This window comes from Macrobrachium nipponense, chromosome 12, assembly GCF_015104395.2.
Source record: "Macrobrachium nipponense isolate FS-2020 chromosome 12, ASM1510439v2, whole genome shotgun sequence".
In the NCBI taxonomy this organism is placed as follows: Eukaryota; Metazoa; Arthropoda; class Malacostraca; order Decapoda; family Palaemonidae; genus Macrobrachium; species Macrobrachium nipponense.
Genome location: NC_087205.1, coordinates 66,723,898 through 66,731,397, shown reverse-complemented (window position 1 = coordinate 66,731,397; position 7,500 = coordinate 66,723,898). Strand labels below are relative to the sequence as shown.

Below are 7,500 nucleotides of genomic sequence, written 5' to 3'. Positions count from 1 at the left end.
ATATATTTTGCTAAACAATGAGGTACATTCACCAAATATAAAACATGTTAATATGAAAAGGGTTGGATTTATTAGTGAAACCACAAACTTGACTTAATTTCTTCAGAGTTTCCCCTCCCAATGTGCCTAATAAAGAACTCATGAGAAACCCTCTCTTGGAGGACTAAGATTTTCGATCAGCAAATTCTGTGCAAACCACAGCCGCCATGTAGTGACTATAGTTGCTTTGGAGGCTGGACAACCCTAGGTAACTAGGTAGGCTATTATTACGGTTTCAGACATATAATACACTGATCGTTCTGTGACAATTATTTACCAGCTAGTCATTGGCTACAAGGTAAGATGTCTTACACCTATAGGTTAGGTTAGAAGTTAGTTTGTTTTTAGTGTTGTAAAGGTTCATTTTATATAATATTCTAGCCACTGGCAACTTTTGGCAACTTTTCTAGCAATCATCGGCAACTTATAGGTGTGCAATCAGTTCATAATCCACAAAGGGCAGTGACGTAGTATCTTCTAGGTTAGTGGTTCTTAATTTGAGGGACGCGTCCCCCTAGGGGGTGCCTCAGCAATTTCCAGGGGAGGCGCAATCCCTAGGCAAAAATCAAAAGTTCTCTAATTATATTCGTTATTCTCTTAAGAGTGAGGAACTCATATTCAGAAATTTCTGCAAAAATGCAAAATTTGTCGCCTTATATCGTTACTTCCCTATACTCTGTTACTCTTGTTAGACTCGTTGGGCATACCACGTTTTGTAATTATTGACCTCATTCCTTATCCTTCGAAACCCTTTCTTTTTCTCTCTTTTTTATTTTCCTTTAAATCTGGGAGGGAATTTTACTCCTATATGCAGGGGGGCCGTGGAGGGAAGGACCAACTCTTAGAAAGGGCGTGGTAATAAAAAGGTTAAGAACCCCTGTTCTAGGTAATTTCCAACATTTTCTTGCGATTTCCAACATAGTTGTCCCGTAGAATTTGCTAGAACTTCTCCACCTTTCTTTTTTGATGCATTAGAGGATTAGACCTATATATAAATGGCACATAGCCTGCCATTAGCAACATGACCCTTACACTGGCAGACAGATTTTGCAATCACGAATAACCTATTTTGGTTAAAGATTCCTTTGCAATGAATAAAATTGCATATGATTCAGCAATAAAAGTTTGGCCACGGTATACACTCCACAATACATCAGTTGATGCTGCTACACCACATGGCCTGCATCATATTTGGAGCCATTGGTAAAAATTGGTACGATGTTCAAAAGCACTGAAGCTTTTTCTGAAATGACAAAAATTTAACTTCCGGTCACTGCTAGGGAGGCATTGTAGAATATTTAGGACAGTTGTACTATTATCAGATCAGTGAGCTACCTTAAAATGTCTTTTACTCAAAGAAAATGGCTGTGGCACTCGAGAATAATCTTTTTAGCAAAGAAAACAAGTAAAAAATGCGCCGAAGAAATCCAATTTCTGTACAGGGTATAATGCTATATGAAACTCAGCCGCAGCCCATGAAACTTTCAGCCACGGCCAATTGTGGCCTGTGTTGTTGGTACCTACGGTGGTGCCTGACACACGACTATGGCTAAATTTAACCTTAAATAAAATCAAAACTGCTGAGGCTAGAGGGCTGCAATTTGGTATGTTTGATGATTGGAGGATGGATGATCAACATACCAATTTGCAGCTCTCCAGCCTCTGTACTTTTTAAGATTTGAGGGCAGACAGAAAATTTGGGACTAATAGAAAAAGCTATCTCAATAGTTTTCTTTTACAGAAAACTAAAACTGACCCTTACCTGACAACTAGAACGGTATAGGTGAATCATATTTCCCTAAGTGAATTGGTAGTTTCACAGCCTTACTGTAACATATATATATATATATATATATATATATATATATATATATATATAAGTGCGAGAGATCCTTGTCACTAACTAGCACGTAACTCTATTTCTATACTCAACCATCAATACCGAACTCAATTCATCTCGAAATAACTTACATCCAAAAGAAATATTCAGTGGATTAATTGTTGCTTCATGAAAAAGCATCGAAGGATGAATTTTTGCGTATAGGGATCTTTCGTAGAGAGTGACTCTCTAGGGGTTTTAACTCCGTATGTATCCATCTCTGCGGCGAGTTCAGTACAAGTTGGGGATTCCCATAAAACACAGACAAATAAAAACTCTAAATATCCTAAAGATATGACCCCCAAGAAATATGAGTCCACAGAACATTTTTGGGGCTCACTATCTAGGAAAGATCCCTGTATAGGTAGAGGCTAAGATCACTTTGAATTTGTTACGGAAAACATGCACTAAGGTATCACTCCTTTTTTCGAGCAGGAATAACTACAAAGACTGCAGACTTACTTGGTCTTGATAAGTAATAAGAACAACAACGAGAAGAAAGAGAAATGTTTATTGACCAACACCGTTACCATAGAAGCGGTTAAACTCCACCGACATGGAACGCAAGTTATTGGCTAACAGCGCACTACAGTTGATACCAGCTACCTTTAAATAAATGTTTATCGATTATCAATGAATTTTGCCCTTTACAAGAAGTCGTGTAACATGTAAAGTCCACAGCAACTGAAAAAAGAATGACCAAGTTGTCGAAAAAAGGAAAAGAAGAAGACTTTTCAACTTTTCAAATGACACAACGAGTCAGAATTGAGTGGGTAGCTGATAACACCTTCAGTGTCACTGTATAGAGCCGGCAATGACCCAAGGTCAGCCGTTCTGATTCATCATGAATGAAGGTATGTTCCGGATCGATGGTGCTGCTTACAAGGGCGCGTCCGATATTGACTTGTGATTAGTCATATCCAGTTAGCCACGCACACACCACTGGCCAGAGAAAACAGAACTCTTTATAACCTATCGTTGCTAACACTGCTGTTATGATAAATGTTTGGTAATCACCATGCAATTATCCAAGCAATAAAACTGAGTAGTAAGAATAAGACATTCCTAAACAATGTTTAAGAAATATACTGTCCTGAAATACACGGTTCACAGTCCTTTGCTGAATATGCAAATTCCCCGCCATTCAACAAAATATAAAGTTTTTTTTCTAACTAACGGAACCATGGGTGTTCCTCTTTTCAAGTCAATCCCTCATTGTTTTCATCCATCTCACCTCAGTTGAGCATGCGAAGGCTGCAGTTTGTTTGTATGGTATTTTTACGTTGCAAGGAACCAGTGGTTACTCACCAAAGGGACCAACGGCTTTACGTGACTTCCGAACCGCGTCGAGAGTGAACTTCTATCACCAGAAATACACATCTCTCACCCCTCACGAAGGCTGCAGTGCTCCGAAATTTCTGAGGACAGTGAAAGCCGAAGGACCTGTGAAGTTTCTTTGATAACCAAATAGAGATATAGACTACATGGCTGTTCTAATGACAAGGAAGCCCCCGAGATTGCAAAGCGGTGTTTACACTTTCTTAAAGTTGAATTTTACTTAACTTTTAAAGGACGGCAACCGATAGAGTGTGTACATAAAATGTGGGTTAGGGCAGGCACGGTCTAGTAGAGTTCTTTCTAGACCGTGGAGCAAAGGGGAAACTCTCTCGGTCTGCGGCAACTAATCTTGAGTCTTTGTTCCACTCGGTGGGGATTTGCCTCCCCCGTTTTAGTTTCTGTAAAAGGAAAACTATTGAGATAGCTTTGTCTGTTCGTCCGCACTTTTTCTGTCCGCCCTCAGATCTTAAAAGCCACTGAAGCTAGAGGGCTGCAAATTGTTATGTTGGTCATCCACCCTCCAATAATCAAACTTACCAAATTGCAGCCCTCCAACCTCAGTAGTTTTTATTTTAATTAAGGTTAAGATCAACCATGATCATGCGTCTGACACTGCTATAGTGCCAACAACACAGGCCATCACCGGGACGTGACAGAAAGTTTCATGGGGCGCAGCTGAGAGTTTAATGGGCCGTTGCTGAAAGTTTCATACAGCATTATACACTGTACAGAAAACTCGATTTTTTAACTTGTGTCTTTGTTTCCCCAACACGAGGGTGCAGAGAGGTCAGCGACCCAAGCTGCAGCTGCAACTGCCTCGGCCGACGAGAATGATGTCATCGCTCAGTTCACCTGTACAAAGTTCCAAAGACCGGTCCTCGTTCAAAAATATTTTGGATAGATATTCCTATGCCCGTATATATTTAGTCCTTAACGAAGTGGTTGCAGCAGTTCACGAAATCAAAACTAAGAATACTGTATCACAGTAGCTGGACAACAAATAAGGTATGTCAAAGTGATCTCTTTAATCAAGATAGCTGGGACATGCATGGCATCTTTCTCATCGAAATGCGTTGAAAAGTACTCTAGTGGTGGAAATTAAAAGCATTTATTTAACCAGGGTTGTGGTTGTCAAAAATCGATTACTGTCCAATAAATCGCTGTTTATTGTTCCGATCAGACGAAATATGCTAGAAGATCTAGAATGAGGCCAGACCACATCTGCTCAAAAGATGCCAGGGTGCCGAAACCCTTTCCCCGGCCCCGAACAGTGTCACATGGGGCGGACTGCCCCCCCCCCTCCCTCTCTAGTGACGCCACTGATGATGTGGCAGCCACTCAAACGCTGTAGTTGTCGGCTTCAGTTTCTTGTACCTCGGACAAACCTTTTATTAAAGTTCTGTATTTCCTTGACCCTTTGCTTGACATTTCAAGCATAATTTCATACCGTGTTGGTGAAGATACCAATTTCGGGGCACCCATTATAACCCCGTGTCCTTTCCGGCAAGTCGCAGAACCACTGAAACCTGTTGCCTTCCTGATATGAGCCGGACACTTCAGTCAACAACATAATCCCAGGTTGGTCATGTCTATGTCTTGGAAGGCAGGTAGGTCCTTGCGGGAAAATTTCTCCCATGGTATCGTGCCTGTGGGCCATACGAACTGGATCATCATCACTGCAAATAAATGGGAGTTTACGTGTCGTTTCGTTGTTTCGTAAATCGTAAAAAAAAATCCAGGAATACGAATTCAGCAGTATTGATTGGTTTAGAATTGGCTTAATTTCTATAAAGCTCATCGGATGTAGGGCCGGGGAGCACTGTCATTGTCGGCCGCCATTTTATTTTGGTTTGAGACTCCACAATATTTTTTCTATTTATTTTAGATTGAAAGTTAATAGAGTTTTCTTTTCTCCTGGCTTGGATCGAGTTTTGCTTTTTCCCTGCAGATAGGAAGAACAGTGAAAGCACCTCAAGGCAGTCGGAATTCGAACCGTTTTTCGTCTCCCATTTTAGAGATGTAAATTACCATCCTCCACTCCTGGAGTTCTTTGTGTCCGAGTCAAAGCGTAACACATGAATGTATAGGAGCAACTTTCCTCTTCTTTAATATATAAGAATCTTCGGAAACGCTGCAAGTTGCACTGCCTCTCTTTACCAATGTGTGCATCGAAGGGTGGCTAAGAATTTCTGGGTAAAAAACAATTTTTAACCCTGAATGCCAAAGTACTTAAGAACTCGTGCTGTGAATTTTAAAGGTGCGTCCACACGGTCGAACAATGTCCGACGAACAAACATTGTTACCAATTAACAACTGTCTGCCGGACGTTACCATGTGAAAAGAGTAAAAGGAGTTCTGTACAACCTCATCTGGTACCACTGTTTGTTGCCAGATCTACTTCCATCGTTTCAACGCTTATGACGTCATCCTGCTTCGCCTGTGATATGGTAACAATGTTTGTCCGTCGGACATTGTTCGACCGTGTGGACGCACCTTTAAGACACCATTCAAACAATATACTTAGAATTTCCTTGTGGTTAAGAATTTCCCAGATAGCACTAGAATTACTGTTGGGTTATATAGTTACACGAAGAGCTACAATTTTGGTTTGTCAATTCTCTCGGTATTCATGATGTTCTTGCACTGAATGGTAGCATTTGTTTCAGTATATATCACTATTGTATGAAATAGATGCATCATTTGTTTTAGTGAGACTGAGAAACCAGGTTTATCTTTCACCAATATATGTTGCATCATTTTATAAATTGCGGAATTTTTGCCGAATCATGGACGATTAATTACAGTCGCCGATTTCTTGATTTTTTGCTACATCACAGGTCAATGCACTCAACACCTTTCTCTTGCGTGTTCCCGCGCTGAATTTCTTTTTTGCTGTTTGCGAGTCTTTTCTGCTCAGGTTTCCCGTCACTCTGATAACATTTGTACAATCTCGTGCTATGGATACGTGACTTTTTCTACCGTTTGCGTTTCTGATTTGTATGCAGAACCTGCTCTTATGCATTCAGATCTCATCAGCATTGTATTTCTTCTCTTTTCCAGCTGACTTCTTTTTAAATGTAGTTATTCTTAAAAGTAGCCTTTTCATTTTAATCACGTACTCACGCATTAAATTACATATTTGTTAAATCTAGTGAATTATATATAATGGCTTGTGATGTCATATATTCTGTCCTTCCACTTTATTTTTATACTCTTTGCAACTTTTGTCACTTCGCATCTCCACAACCTTGGTTTTTTTTCGCACGGCAGCTTGAGTCCCTGCTAATTTCGTATTCAAAATGATCCATTTTCATGGACGAATAATTGTTGCTTTCCATCTCTTTGGAAGTTCTTTCTGCTCCGCCCATTTCCCCATTCGTCCGATCGTCGCTCGAGTCGCGCCTCCCCCACACGTGTAGAAGGTCTCTCTCTCTCTCTCTCTCTCTCTCTCTCTCTCTCTCTCTCTCTCTCTCTCTCTCTCTCTCTCGCCACGTTACGAAAACCATAAATAATCCGTTTCCATCTTACAACTGTTGTCCTAAAGAATTCATATGAATACTCCTGCAGCCACTTATGAAATGATCTTAAAAGACACGTAAATCAGCTCCTTCACCAGTCATCACAGTGGCATCCACAATCCTTGACGTTTGACCTTCAGCGTGTTTCACAACTGCCTGTTACGGTGATCAGCGAGCATGATCGATTCTCGAAAAGACTTATGACATCGTCAAGAAAAAGAGTGAAGGATACTTCCTGAGTCTAGGCGAGGAGCTCACCACTGCCGTTAGCGCCAGGAAAAAAAAGAGCTTTTATAGTCTCTGAAAGCCTTTGATATCATGAAAACAATCAAAATAGCTCTCTCATTGCCTGAAGCTGTTAAATGGCTCATTCATCTCTCTACTTCCGACCTTGGAACACCACCACGAATATGTGTTATCATGCAGTGTCGGTCTTGATCAAATATACGCCCAGCTGAATGAAATTGTTAACCATTTTGCCAAGGCTAAGACAACTGAATGATTATGAAGACAATGCTGAGGAAAAATATGAAAACATGAAAGCCTCGAGGAAATGTTGTCTAAAAACACATTTTTCTGGTCGTCGTCAGGCAAATGAACAACGAGAAATGCCAATGGCAGTTGGGAGTTGTTGAGTGGTTCAACGGTGTCAGATCCGCTGACATAATGCGTTCTCCAGACGAGTCACGAATCTGGCCATTGACTTTAGAGTGCCTGAACCAATCG

At 40.7% G+C, this 7,500-nt stretch overlaps 1 protein-coding gene across 5 annotated transcripts in view; it reads right to left on the bottom strand.

The window, feature by feature from the left end:
• Positions 1–7,500, bottom strand: part of LOC135224568 (ninjurin-1-like) — a 39,715-nt gene that overhangs the window by 6,615 nt on the left and 25,600 nt on the right. The gene's annotated exons all lie outside the window — the stretch shown is intronic.